At 44.2% G+C, this 15821-nt stretch overlaps 1 long non-coding RNA gene across 1 annotated transcript; it reads right to left on the minus strand.

The window, feature by feature from the left end:
* Positions 1-8849: 8849 nt before the first annotated feature.
* LOC143136735 (uncharacterized) lies at positions 8850-9869 on the minus strand. Its single transcript, XR_012989421.1, has 3 exons — positions 9745-9869; positions 9207-9261; positions 8850-8919 (listed from the first exon to the last, which is right to left on the minus strand). It is a non-coding gene; the product is annotated as an uncharacterized LOC143136735 (long non-coding RNA).
* Between the last annotated feature and the right edge of the window lie 5952 nt (positions 9870-15821).

Raw genomic sequence — 15821 nt, forward strand, 5'->3', positions numbered from 1 at the left:
AACGGCTCCCACATCTGTGAGGTGCCACTCGACGCGTGCTATCGCGACCTCTTGGGCAGCTCTGAAGGGCATAACTCTTGCCGACATCTGTTCTGCGGCTACTTGGTCTACACCCTGCACTTTTTCAAAGTTTTACCGGTTGAACGTGGTTCCGCTTCCTCCGGTCTCTGCAGCAGTACTCCCTAGTGAGGACTAGGATTGTTGCGTTAACCTGTGTGCTTTAAATAAAGTTGTTGAACTAAACTGTGATGTTTGTGGGTCTTTATTCCTCGTGACTTGGTGGTATAAGTCTTCCACTATGTTTTCATCGCCTCTGGCGGTCTGTAACTATGAAATAGAACGCTGGTTACAACTGTAACCGTGGTTCTATGAATAGTGGAAGACCGCCAGAGTCCTTGGTCACTCGGATGGCGAGAATGACCTTGGAGAAAGATCATGACGAATCTGCAGGCTTATATATTGTAGCGTCATGATGTCACCAGATGACAACCAATCAATAAGTTCTCGTAGCCAATGCGCGAGCGCATGATCTCTTCCACTATGTTTTCATCGCCTCTGGCGGTCTTCCACTATTCATAGAACCACGGTTACAGTTGTAACCAGCGTTATCATTGTCTCTGCTTAACATGATCAGTGCACTGTATATTTCACTTAAATAGTCAACTCATTTCTTTTAGTTATGACATAGAGTTTTCACAAAACACACAAACATTAGTAGTGACCACCTAACATATTTATTACAACTAAATCTGGGTTTAGAGTACTGATTTCTCTATGGGCTGTCGGGAAAGGGTGAGGACTGTGGACACGTGTGATATTAAATGAGGAGAGTAAGGACAGGAAGTCAATTGAAGATGAGTTATCCAAATGAATATTAAAATCACCAAGGATTAATAATGGGCATGCATCCATTGGAATAGCAGACAGTAGAATGTCCAACTCATTCACAAAGATCCCAAGTTGTCCTGGAGGGTGATAAATAACCACCAAGTATAATTTGTATGGCTCAGTTATCATGACTGGCATGATATTCAAATGAGTTGTGGTTCTGAGCAAGCAGCAACTGTGTAAACCAATCAAAGACAAGAAAGCCTGTCCCACCTCCTCTACCAGATGAACGACTGGTATACGAAAAAGCATAATTGGTCGACAACACTGCAGGTGTGGCAGTATTCTCTGGCCTAATCCACGTTTCTGTAAGCGATAACTGTGAGGCCAGAGGAGGAATGAAGTCTGCTTTATTCAATGCAGATTGGCAATTCCACAACACCACAGAAAAAGTAGGACAAGCCTGCTGGACTGATTGTTGCCTTTCAACATCAGTGTGCTTATTAACCTGATTGGATACAGGGATACAGCGGGGAAAATAAGTATTGAACACGTCAACATTTTTTTCCGTAAGTATTCTTCCAGTGAGGCTATTCGCATGAAATTTTCACCGGACATTAGTATTAACTTAGGTAATCCACACATATATAAAAATCCAAACATTAATGTCTAAAAGTAGTGTTATGAGTAAAAAAGTGGAATGGCACAGGGAAAAAGTTTTGAACACGCTAAGAAAAAGCAGTACACAAACGCAAAGAATGGCAAGGAACAAACTGGAATCTATAAGTAGTTAGAGAAATGATCCCTCCTATCTGTACAAATTGATATAAACTGGGTTAGTACATACTGGTGGGCTATAAAAAGGTTTTTTGTTAGCAAGGTGTCACACAAGAAACATTTCATGATGGGTAAAAGCAAAGAGCCCTCCCAAGATCTTTGCAACCTTATTGTTGCAAAACATATTAATGGAACTGGTTACAGATGCACTTCAAAACTTCAGAATCATCCAACAAGCAGTATTGGACCCATTATTTGCAAGTGGAAGGAACATCACTACATCATCAACTGGCCATGCACAGGATCTCCTTGCAAGATTTCTGACCAGGAAGTCAGAAGGATAGTCAGAAGAGTAGCCTAAGAGCCAAGGACCACTCTGAGAAAGCTCCAGAAAGATTTGGAGGCAGCAGGTACAATTGTTACAGAGAAAATCATAGGTAATGCACTCCACCGCCATGGCCTATGCACGCTCATCCCGCATGACTCTATTGCTGAAGAAAAACACACTGAAAAAAATGACATGCAAGAATTACTTAATTTTATTTAGGTAACCATTTCCCCTTAATTTAATTTAGCTACATCCAGCCATTTAGATTTAGTTGAATTTGCTTAATATTTTCTTGCAAATAAAGCTAAACTAAATTGAGTAGTTACAACTAAATCAAGCCAAGCAAACTCTAATCAAATATTTTGAGTAAAATGTAATATTATTTTCTTGGTAAAAATTAAGGTTGGATTTTAACGTTACATTTAATTAAAACTCAAAACACAAATGGTATGATTATAACTTTACCTTTATTAATGCACATGCAAATTCCAACAAAGAAAACACAGTTCCGCATGAGAGACAGATGAACACAGAAGCGATATGCATGTATGAACATTTGTTGCTCACTGGTCTTGTGTGCCTAAAATATAAAGTTATATATATAAAATATAATAATAATAAACCTGCTCTCAATCAAAACTGCAATGAGGACAATGTATCTATAAATAAAGGAGCAACAGCAGTAGAGAATGAGAGAGAGAGGTAGAGTGTGATAGAGAAAGAAAGAGAGAATGAAAGAAAAAGGGAAAGAAAGAAATAAAAACAGAGCCCAAAAACACAGATTCTTTGGCTTGAATTTGAATGTCACTTGGTTCTTAAGGTAGAGAAACTTGGGTGAGAGCTTCTCACCATCCATCTGCATGACCACGTTTTGCACAAATTCGTGCCTGATACAAAGCCAAACACCATACAGCAAGATATTGTGTGTGTGTGTGTGTGTGTAAAAGTGTGCCGAGAGAGAGGACGAACAATAGAAAGAAAGACAGAGAGAGAGAGAGAGCAGGGAAGAGAAAGAAGAGGCCCACTTGCCCATCTAATGATTTTGTTCTTAAGATTGAGAACCTTGGGTAGGAGCTTATCACCATCCATCTGAATGACAACTTTTTGCATGAATTCGTAATAGTATTGAAGAGCTCAACATTGATTCAACGTGTATATGACCCCTAGCTTCACCAAAGTCCTTTTAGGCAAGTCCCTCCACTCGGCGGCCATAATGCAACGCTTTTTGGGCACTCTTTGGGCATCCTATTTGGCAGAAATGCTCGTGCGCAAGGCTTCACGACACCAACCTTACTCCAGCGCCGAGTTCACAACACATGATTGGCACAATGTCTGCACAACAGACCATATGATTGGCTCAATGTATTCACATCACACCACATGATTGGCTCAATGTATTCACATGTTGACGTTTTGCCGAGGAAGGGGTGGGATGTATATACAACGGCATTACAAACTAACCCCATGCATTTCTATGGAGGATTTTTCGAGTGCTGTGACTACTCCTCATTAGAAAGTCTCTGGCTTTACTGCACAGTCTTGTGCAACAGACCAAGGTTCCTCCAAAATGATGCCTCCATCCACAACGATGCCGATGTCCTCATGTTCCAAGGGGTGGTTTTCTCTCGACACCTCCTTGCCATGGATATCCTGTACAAAATTTAAAAAGCTGCTTTAGGTTGACGCTTGAGAAAAGGTATGAGCTGGGAACTGGCTTAATGGTTTTTAGCTTAAAAATGGGCATAACAATAAATGTGACCATTGATGAGCTAACACCCTTTATTGCAATTTCATCATGCACTTGGTTAGTATTACTTACCATGTACATGTATGAGATAATCATCATCTTCACCTAAATAAAGGCACAGGGTCTTGATGGCTGCCTCCCTCCTCAGATGTACAGTCTCTGTCTGTTCAGATACAGGGATATTAATTATTTTGTGAAAATACAATCAATACTCTAAATAATAATAACCTCTATTTATAAAGCACTTTTAATACTGAAGATTCAGTTCAGAGTGCTGTACAACAGATAACAGGCATTTGGCAAGCATTTCTTTCCCCTGTATTGGTTGAAACACACCCCATAATCACATCCCAACAAAGCAGCATCAGACTTAAATTCTGAGAGGAATTGAGTATGACGACATCAGGCTAATTAGTGAGTGTACCATTTGAGGAAGGAACAATGTGAGCAACAGGAAAATGAGTGAGTGGGTGAATGTATGACGACTCATGTAGTCATATCAATCCTGAGGAGTCCAGTTATAGTTAGACACAAAAATAATAATGCCTCTATCTGTCGCTATGTTGTAATAATAATAATAATGATAATAGTAATAATACAAACTTACACCTTGCGAAATCCTTAAATGTTTGCCCATTTTATGTCCTTTAAACCTTCTTCTGGAACTTATGACCTTCTTCTTCTGGAAAACAGCGGTCACTGGACATCCAAGGTTACGCATCTTTGACCTGTAGCTTGCCTGAATACCCAAGCCTCACAGGCATTTCCTGATCCAGTCATCAAGCAAGGACATTTCTCAATACCTGTAACTAAAGAGGATAGAAACACATTTATAATATAAATATGAAGTATACATTTATGAAATATACTTATTCAATACATACACAAATGATACTAGTTAATCAAACGATTTTGACACTTCATTTAATTGACATTTGACACATTATCTTACAATCAACCAACATTAGCTACACAGCCCTGCTTGATGGTCTGACTGTCCCCTTGGAGGGAACACATTTCGAATTTCAACACCATGGAACAAATAAAATGTTCAACCAACAGGTGCGTAGCATCAGCCTGTCCAGACCTTGCACTGCTGTTAACTTGAGTTTGAGAAATGCTACCATCACCACACATATTCAGCGCTGACAATGACATTATTGAGAAAATAGTGGTGCTCCATTACAGACAGAATAAATCAACACGTTTCTAAACCTAGCGTAAATGTGGCTTTTGCCCAACAATGTCCAAGTTATGACCTGACCTAATCATTCACGATACATACGTCCAATTTCTTTCCTTTTTACATGTGCCTTAGCCTATATTCTGAGTCTCCAAACATATGTATTTTTGCAAACTCAGCATTGTTCAAGTTAAGTGTCAGTTGACTCCACAGGGGTCGATGAAAACGTGTTTGGTAACTGCTAGTATGCTGCATAACGGGGGTCATCCCTATGTTCCCCGTGTCCTATGTTCCCCGCTACCGGGGAACATAGGACCCTTTTTTGAAAAAAGGGTCCTATGTTCCCCGCTGCTTCCAAGTAGACTGCAGCCGCACGGCAAGGCGCGGGTTGGTAAAGTGCTGTCGCGTGTGTTTGAGCTCCGAGTCGCCTCTTCTTGGAGGAAGAGCGCATGTTTGAATCTGCAAGCACGTTCACTAATGAACATTTCTTGACGAAGCTGGCCTATCTTAGCGATATATTTGATATATCTTAGCGATACATTTGAGTTAAATGTCCAGTTACAAGGCAAAGACAAGCACCTCACCTAGCAAATAAGATTACTGCATTCACCAAAAAAACTTGAGTACAGGCGCCTCGATCGCGACAGTATTATGCCTTTGAGATTTCTGAGCGAAATCGCTGAAACGTCTGATTGGGAGGCACTCTTGTGATCCCATGTATTAAACAGTAGGCCTACATCACATCCCTGCAAAGTTTATTTCAAAAATATTTCCCAACCAGCAGTGCTCAGTATGACTGGATTATGGATCCATTTAATGCAGCATGTTGGCATTTCATTGAATATATTGTACAATGCTGTATAATGGCCAATGCTTCCTAATATGTTGCTGGAAAACAGAAATATGTGTGTTATGTAGGCTATTTATTTATTATTATATCTGCAGCACCAGCTGATTTTAACTCTGTTGAAGAGGATATATTTAGAACTTGTCATTATTTCAATAAATTTGACAATTTTAAGCTTGACCTACCACTTTCTTAGAGCGATGAGGGACAGGTGGGGCTCGAGAATGCCCCCTCAAAGTGGGGAATGAAAGAAAAAGTTTGAGAACCACTGATCTAGTTTGTTAACTACCACAGTCACGAGTTAGGTCGCGATAGTCTGTCATTTTTAAAAAGTGGGTCCCCAGAAAAAAAGTTTGAGAAACACTGTTAAATCTAGCCGAGTCTGCATGGCTTCAGTCCCAAGCTTGTCATTGTCTTTGCACTTGGCATGTCATTGTTGATTCTTACTGTACAAGAGGTAAGGGAGGTGATCTATAGCCTTTGGTTGAGCTGTCGGAAGAATGGGATTAGTTTTAATGGAACAAAGAGATATCAAACTATACTGGGCTGTAGACCCAAAGGGACATTTTTGGATTATTGACGAGTCAGACCAAAGGGGCTTCGGAGCAACGCGCAGTCCCCCCTGCAGCGTGCCAGCGAACGGAAAAATGAACAAAACAAACCAATTAAATATCAACTTAAAAAGGCATGTAGTTGTTGCGCGTTTCTTCTGTGAGAGGTGCAGCTCGTGTACGTTGCTGTCCTCAATTTAGTGCTGAAGCGGACAATGCAAAGTTACCTAGAATGTTAACTTTGAACTCGTTATATTCAGTAAAGAAGCACAAGTAAAACCATTGTAGGCCTATATTATAAAAATGTTCTTCATCTATTCTTTTACTCCGCTATACTCAACGTGGAAGTTAGGAAAATCGCCCTTCTGGCTTGTGTCAATATCGCACCGTGGTATGTGTGGTCTACCTGGTGTGCTACGGCAAGCAACATTGATAGAAAAATACACTTTGCTACCGTTTGTGCACGAAATGTGCACTCGCAAGCATATCTCATGCAATTTCCGTGGTCAGATACAAGGCGGGGAACATAGGTACGCTCCCGCATAACGTCTTCGGTTAGCTAATGTCAGGCAAGATCTGTGTTCCAATTCAGTTAATGTTAATTGTACAAACTTTATTGGGTCAACTGAGTTTCATCAACCTAAATTGTCTAACATTAAAGCTACCTTGTGTAAGAACTTCTCCCATCTAGCGGTGAAATTCTATATGACAACCAACTGAATATTACTTTCTAGCCCCTCCCATTCCGAGCGCATTTTAACTCCTACGGTGGCCGTTTCATGCCAAAGTTAACATTGCTTCCAGTACTACGACTTCGTCCGGTGTTCCTTCCAGTTATAAGGTTACTTTAGAAAACAATTACACATTGCATTTAGTTATATAGCCAGTAAACATGTTGGGTATGACCTCTATGTAAAGTGAATAGCCTAGTTTTACGTTTTCATTATTTTGGTAGGCTACTATTTCATTGCTAGCATCAGCTATCAGGTTCCCAAACGAATGCATGCTAATGTTATAGTACAGTAGATTCAGTGCTATCGTTATTCTGTATGTGCGAGATTAATAGTGTAAAGGCAATGTTTACAGCGTAGCCTACTATTTTTCTCAGTGAGCAGAGTCAGAGATCAGTCGATGCAACGGAGGTGCAAGGGAAAGGTAAAGGAAGAGGGAAAGGTAAAGGAAAGCCAAGAGCCGGTGGCAGAGGATCGATGAGACCTCCTATGCAAAGAAAAAGTAAGACTCCAAAAGATGACGAGGAGAGACTGGAAGAACTTCAAAGACAAAGGAGAGAAGCAACGGAGGTTTGTGTTTTTAATATATTTCTCTGAACAGTACCAATGTCAATGACACCGAAATTAGCTCGGAAGCTGCACCAGGCACGTTCGTTTGCGTTGCGTCTGCTGCAGAAAAAAAATAGACCATTCATCTAAAATTGATTTTACGCGTTGTGAACGGAACGCTTCAGTCACGCGCTTGGTGTAGCTTCCCTGCCTGTTTGTATCTCAATTGTTTGTAGCAATTTCTAGCTGTTGCCAGTCAACTGCATGATGCGAGTTGTCTCCCAGTGAAATCACGACACATAATTACGTTATGGTCTATAGAAAATGTTACACAACATTTTCACCTTTTCATTGTCCATACACATACATAGTATTCATCATTTTGTGTGAACACTTGAAAAATGACACAGAGTAGGCTACTATTACTACTACTCTGCTAACAATCTAACTTTGCTACCTAAACAAGCCTATCTGATCTTATTTCTTGTGTCTTATTTCTTCAGACTTGTGGATGGAATGAGCCTGCAAGAGCACAGGAACCTCACCACACAGTTGCTATAGTGAGGCAGCCAGGTCTGGTGTTTGATGCATCAGTGCAGACATGTCGTCCCCCCACCTGTGCCAGGGATGCCTTGGTGTAGTTGTACACACTGCAGAGACATGCCAATCGATCGGGAGAGAAAATGCTGTGGACAAAACCCAGCCACCTGTGTGAGCCTTCTGCCTCACTACACACAGCACTGCCTAGATGAAGGTTTTCTCCCGATTCACAGGCAGTACATCACAGACATCACAGCATTAGGCCATGTAAGAGAGCCAGGTGATGACAATAGAGTTCAGATATGCTACCTACAGACATTTCATTTTCTGGCAGCATGGGTCTCTAGGACAGGGTAATAGAAGAGTGATCCCAAGCTGTGTGTGTAGGATAAGGGATAAATTCCCTGACCCTCAGGGACATCTCTGGAATTTATTTCACCTTCCTATAATGTTGTAATGTTGTGTTATTGTAAATAGTTTTGTATTAGTGTTCTTGTACTGCCTGTTCCTTTTAAAACTGTATTTAATTTATTTTACACCGGTACATCGCTATATTTTGCTTTCATGAAAATAAAAACTTTTAGAATTGATAAGAGACTGTTCATGCTGTACCTCATACATTACATCCACAAACTTATAATTAAAAAAGGAGTTGTGGTAATTTACCATTTTGAAACACCAAATGACAGTAACATGGTCAACAATGTTATTTGCAATATATTTATTTACAGAAATTAACAAATTATGGTATTTACACATGAACCCTTCCTTTTTGTATGGTGCCTTTGAAGCAACATGGGCCATCATTCTAAATTTGCAGTCTCCTGGAAAGCTGATCCTGTGGAAGACATGCAGTGTCGTTAGACATACACGCCATTTTATATAGTTCAACATATTGTTACTAATCTGTATAGTGCTATTTTGCCTAGACTGAGTTACAGGCAAGGTTACAATGAAGGCATGCACGTGCATCACATAACAAGACCATTGAATTTCGTCCACATCCTCCTCCACGATGCTCATGTCATGTAGGCTTTGTAAAAAATATATATAAATGCTTATATCATGAAAATATACAATAGAGAATGTCATCGGGTATAGACATTATGAGCATTGATGGGTTACCTCTGTTCAAGGTTCTCAATTTCAGGGGCTTCTGCAATTGCGCCAAGATGCTCATCTGAAATGAATAAGCAGAGCGTTTCACAACATATAACAGTACATAAAATGGTAAACACCAAGATATTAAAAATATACTTTCAGTTATTATCAAACAACAATCACATAGAATCAACAATTGTTTTCATGCAGTGAAAAACGTTCAGACAATTTAGTAGGCTACGTCTACAATTAATAAGACTACAGGACAGGCCTCAGGATGTGAACGTCACCCTTGGAATTGGCTACACTAGCATTATCAGATTAGGATATATTTAGGCTACAAAGCAAAAGCAATGAAAAATAACTACAATTTAGTGCCCTTTGCCTGTGATCCGTCATAGCAGATTTATGTTACAACAACAATCCTTTTTCATCGACGCGAGGAAAAGTATCCCAGACGTCATTCTAGCGTTATGGACAACCATGCTATACTAAGCCAAGCAACTATAAAACTTCGAATTTACACCATAGACTGTATGTTTACACGAATAGGCCAAATTACCTGTCGAGGAGAAAGCAGGCCATTTCGGCGTCCCTTTTAAAATCCTTGCTCCTCACGAGCTCTTTCCATCTTAGAAAAGCCACTCCAATATTGACTTTGGTCTGTTGTTTTTCCGGTCGCGTTGGCGTTTTAATTCTCTTTTTCGCTTCCTTGGCGACTCCTTTTCATGTCCTCGAGAATAGTTGTAATCCTCCATTTTCAACAGACTTTCAAATCTGCCGGCAGTCGCGAGTAGACTGATCATGCAATGAGTGTTGCCTACAAGCGCGAAAGGCGGAGCTGAATTTCCAGGAATGTCCCTCGTTGGCGAATGTATTTCAAAGATGGAGGCGCAACATGGATTCAGCCATTTGCGCGACTCGCGCGTATGTATTTGGAATATCAGATTCTACACTTACGAGAATACTTTGATTAGTAAGTGGAAATAATTACACATGAATGAGCACATATTTTTGAAAGAACAAATGGGTTTTTGCTAAGAATTAACTCAAAAAAGTACACAATGTAGCTTTAAGGTCTATATTCATTTTGAAGTTATTCAATCAATTACGTCGAGGAGGTAATAAAAGTAAACTTTAAGATGAACTTGTTAGCCAAGTTAACCTTATATTGGAGTAGCACTAGCAGCTAGAAGCTATAACGTTAGGGAAAGTTAACTTTAGCTAGCTTGTGTCGTGGAAATTATCCACTTCCCGAAACCTCCAATCCAACTAGCACTCTGATGTCAAAGACCCGAAGGAGAACACCAAGACGAGAAATGCTGAAGACTGTTGATTCTTTATTCACCGTATTGCAGTGATGATACAATCCAAACAATGTCAGGACTGAACCGTCAGGCAAGAGAGTGATGAGTTGCAGCTGCTACCCCGATGAGATCTGATCTGAATGTGCCTGAGCTCTCTCTTTTATGCTCTCAGGGGCCTGAGAGGCGTTCCTATCATCAGGAGCGTCACCAGGCCCCTTCTAGCCAATCAGAACGTTTTGGGACTTGAGATATTGGTGGAAACTCCTTCTCATATAAACATTAAAAAATGTGTGTTGCTAGGCAGAATACATGTGATCAAGTTCTATGTGTAATCTGTTGCCAGGCAGGGTATGTTTTGATTTGGTTCTATGTGTCATCCCAATTTTGGTTTCACTTCCCCTCCCTGGAAGGTCCCTGCATCTCCTCTTCTGCTAGCCCCTTCTATTTATGCCCTTCTGGTAAGCACCTTTCTTTCCCAGGCCCTGTTTTTACTTTCACTCTTAGCCTTTGACAGCTCAGTCTCATGACTTCCAGTAAATGTTGCATAACAGTTGCACAAACAACACCTTTATAGTAAATGGAATGTTTTCCAATAAACCAGCACACACACACACACAAGTATTATTATTATGTCTAGATAAATCACCACATATTCCCCCCTTTGAGGCTAGATCAGCCTCACTATGCAGCATAAGCAGTATTTAAACACAGGAGTGTGTCATGACCCCTTATATATCGTCGCGACACCTCAGGCTAGATGCACATGAGCAAGTTACAGGGGAATAGTGTCTATTAGTAAAACCTAACGTTGAACATGAAACCTTAAACCTTATGTAAGAACTAATAAGAATGTGTCGGCATCACTGCCCTTATGTGAGTAAGTAATAACATTGGTAAGCAAACCCCGAACGCCCAGATCAAGTGATAGAAAGACCAATTGCTCGTTAAGAACGAGTTGTGAAATCTCCCCATTTATTGACTGAAACAAATGGCTGGGACCCGAAACGGATACGTCCCCAAAGTGACCTGAAACCTCATATATTTCAACCAGTCACTTTTTGCACACGAGGTTAAATAAAACCCCATGCTTCATGGCACTCAATGCACTAGGCATGGTATCAGGCATTGGCGCAGCCTAATCCATCACTCATCTATACCCTACGGGCGCAAGGTTATTCCGCAAGCCTTATATATAAGAGTAAATGATAAATCAAGAGCCCTGGACGCCCAGAGCATGTGACAGAACGACCAATTCCTTGTTATGAACATATGGCTAGGACCCGAGACGGATTTGTCCCCAAAGCGGCTAATGTGCTAGTCACTTTGAGCATAAAAGAATTTTCATGCAACGGCCATCGGTGCCAAATCGGAGTTACATAACAACTTCATGCTCCCACTCGTCACTCACCCATCCTTCTCCCAGGTATATGGCTCCTTAAGTAAATTCTTATATAGAATATGTAAATGGTGTATATATGGCCCTTGTCTGGCCTTTACGCACCACCCCCCTTTGTTACTCGCAACGTCATCCCCTTACTCCTCCGGATTCCTCCGGGCATTCACACTAGCGTGAGAACGGGTGAGCGCGCCGGCCGCAGGCGCGCCACACCGAGGGGACGGGCCGCCATGCTCTGCCTTAGGTTGCCCCTGCTGGCCATTGGGGTCGTACCCGTCCTTGAGCACTGACCGCGCCACACACCTGCCACACCACTAGGCGGGCCAGGCCCGACGTACGGTAAGTTGGGGTGAGGTGAGCGCTTCTAGTAGCAAGCTTTGATTATACCTGGCCGGGTTTGGATGGCCTTGCAGTTGAGGGCTAAACCTCATATAAAATTGAATCAAGATTACTTAATGCGACTTATTCGTGTCAGGTCACAGCCCATAACCCTGCTTTTTACTCTGTCACCTGGGCGTGCAGGCATGTGTCTTGTGAATTACCTGTCAGTGTTGTGTATGTGAGTGTGAGTCAGCGTGTGTGTGTAGAGATGGGTGACTCGCAGGACCCCACCTCTACTCGTACATGACCGGGAGAGGAAACTCCGGGGGAGGAAACTCCTGTTCCTTCTCCCGCTCTTGCTCCAGCATTCGAGCGAGGAAGTCGCTCTCCATTACATGACCCTCGTTGAACTCGTCTTCCATTATTCGTCCCACACTAGTTTGCACTAAAAGAATCCTCTCACTTTCATCCTCCTCACCCCATGGTGTCATTACATTCTGGACCAAGAGCTGTCTAGCAACCACCTTTGAGCAAACTTTTCCACAACATTGAGTAATACAGCAAAACATTCCTACCACTAAGGCTGCTCCTAGCAATAACTTCCCCAGAAATGCTACAATCTTACCCCCCCATGACCCAAAGGTGTCCGTCAGCCACCGGGTTACAGGGGCAAAGATTCCTGAGATATCCGGGATTCCATCAAACGTCAGTCCTTTTCCAGAGTTCTCGTGGGCTTCCTTGTTTACAGCCTTGAGTCTTTTCATTGCGTTTGTGAAGTCGTCCATGTTCTCGCCTTCACCTGGGACGTACGTACAGCACGAGTCTGTTCCAACGATCGCGCACACTCCACCTTCCTTTGCTAATATCCAGTCCACTGCTATCCTGGTTTCCATTGCCATTTTTGTGGTGGCGTTCAACCTCCTGTCAAACGCGTTGAACGCGTCTATAGTGGCATTCATGAACCGCAGGGCGTTGTAGTGGATGTAGTTGATCCATTGAACATTCTTGGCGATGCCTACGGATGCTCCGTAGAAGGGGAGGGCGGCTTCAAATCCGGCGAGTACCTCGTCCCGTGCCTTGAACTGTCTCGGGACGTTGTGGGGTTGTCCGAATACGTCCATATACACTCCATCGTCAGCGTCTCTTCGGCTTCTCCTCAGGTTCCCTTTTGTCGGCGTTTGCTGGTTGGCCCCTGGGCTGGTTGAGTTCAATGTTGAGTTGCGTTCTGACCAGGGGACTATGTAGGTTTGCTGGGCCAGGGTGACCCTGGCACACTTTCCTCTCCAGTATTTTGGAAGGGTGTTTCGCAGTCCCCATCGTCTTCCACAGGCCCACCATAAGTCTGCCAGCGGAATATCCTGTTCATACATCCAATTCACGCTCAGCATCGTGGTATTTACTTCGACTCCAATCCTCTTCCCGTGGTCGCTATTCTCCACCAGGCGGAAGTAGAAGTTGTTGAGTTCGTGGACCCACTTGGCTGCACAGCGTCCTTCGAATGCTCCTACATCCTTCACACCTTCCTTGACTGTGTTTGCCGTGGGGTGTACTTCAAAACACTCGAACTCTACATCCCCTGGAATCTCGTAGAGATGATGGGTTTTCTTTACCACTCTGGTCCCCATGCCTGGGTAGTCCTTCCTGCACCTTGCCTCGTTCTGCTGGAGCTTGTGCGCTTCCCCTGTCTGTTTTCCGGATGATGGGCCTATCTTAGTCCATATTTTCCGTAGCTCCTCGCTTCCCAGTCGCACAAGACATCCAAACGGGGAGAACTTGTCTTCCGTGTACTGCTTCCCTGACTCTTGGTGCACTATATCTTCTTCTCCAGTTCCTGGTGCTGGCAGCACCGTCAGCTTTGGTTTCACCGCCGAACACACATAACACCCTCCTTCTGGTTTTACTGTCTTTGCTGTGTATTTGGCCCATTGCATCCATGAATTATTCTCCCAGGCGCCCAAAGCGCCCGTGGATCTTTTCCTTCTGTTCTTGGTTTGAGTCCCATTAACCTGTTCCTTTTTCAAGACCTCGGGAAGCATGCTTGTACTATTTACATTCTTGCTCTCATTTTTGCTTTGAGTCACTGCATTGTCCAGCACCGGGATGTATTCGTTACTCCCCGATGCTTCTGGTTCTGGTGTGTGTGTCTCATCTCCTGATCCTTCTATGTACAGAATATTGTCCGTGTCTAGGGCACTGTCGTCGAGCATCTCCTCTCCGTCTCCTTGCAGAGCGTCATTGGGGGTGGCAGTCTGCGCCCCCTCCATCGCTCTCGTCGTCCTCCGGGGAGCCCGGGAGGGGCCAGTCAAGGGCCTCTTCGAAGCCTCCAGTCCAATGGGTACCGGGGGAACTGCCCCAGTTGGTCCCTTGGAGAATTCGTCTTGTTTCCCGGCTGGTCCCTGGGCGGTCATCCCCGGAGTGGGGGCCGCCCGTGTCGTGCCCTGAGTCCGTCGGCCTCTCCACCACAGGCTCCGCAGGAAGCCGCGAGCCCTGCTGAGGAGGTGTCCGGGGGGGAGGCGTATGGACAGTGGGTAGTCTGAGCGCATCGAGGGCCTTGGCCATTTCTGCGGCAGCTTGCTGTGCTCCACTCTGGTCGTTGGCAGGGGCGTCGGCTGGGTATGGATAATCCCAGTCGGCGTAGAAGTCCCCAAAGTCGATGGTGTCGTTCCCTTGCTGGTGTGATGGTGGCGATGGCGGTGCTTCTTCTTCCGGCCTCGGCGCTTCTTCGGCGTCGCTTCCTGTGAGGTCGGGTGTGTCCGTGGCGTGAGAGCGGGCTGTAGGGTCGGCTGGTGGACCACCGCTGGTTGAGGCTGTGGCAGGTCTGGGTACTTGGGATTCGGGAGTGGCTCCCATCTCAGGTGGATGTCGCCGTCTCCTCCTCGAGCCTGGCTCGGCCCCAGCATCGCCAGCACCTGTAGGCACAGATAGGGGAGGGAGAACAGCAGGCACCCTAGGTACATTGCGCCCAGGGCCATCAGCAGGAGCCGGCAGTATCCTCCGCCTCGTACTCCTACGCGTACTCGGTCCTCCCCTTTGTTCCCCACCACCATCATCCTCCCCGGGGGAGTCTGGTGGGGGTCCTGGCGGGCTCTGGTCCCCGTCATCGTCCTCCGACTCCTCTGGACCTCTCGCTCCTTCTGGTGGCACCGCCCTGTAACAAGAGTTAAGGTGATACCACAAATCTGATCCTTGCACTCTTACCGCCCGGGGGGTAGCCTGGGTCACTCTGTAGGGCCCCTCTGCCCTGGGGTCGAGACACGACCTTTTAAACACCCTCAGGTACACCCAGTCTCCCACTTGGATCGGTCCTGGCTCAGTCCTCTGCTCCCGCGCTCTCTCTCTTCTCTTCTGCTCGTTGAAAACTGCCCTGTGAACTTGAGAAAGCTGTTTAATATAACTGCTCACCTCTTGTTCTAGAATTTCCAGCGGGGGCCTCTGATCCCCTCTGAACCGTGGCGTGGGCATCGCCCGCCCCGTCACCATTTCGTGCGGGGTCAGATGCGTGGTTCGATTTTTTTCACAGCGCATTTTCATCAGCGCAATTGGTAGTGCGTCAACCCAATTTAGGTTTGGCAGGTTTGGATCGTCATGCGCGCTTCGGACGATCTTCGCTATTTT

This window comes from Alosa pseudoharengus, unplaced genomic scaffold (genome assembly GCF_046254945.1).
Source record: "Alosa pseudoharengus isolate Yale_2024_CS ecotype anadromous, Long Island Sound unplaced genomic scaffold, YU_APseudo_1.1 YU_APseudo_1.1_scf_20, whole genome shotgun sequence".
In the NCBI taxonomy this organism is placed as follows: domain Eukaryota; kingdom Metazoa; phylum Chordata; class Actinopteri; order Clupeiformes; family Clupeidae; genus Alosa; species Alosa pseudoharengus.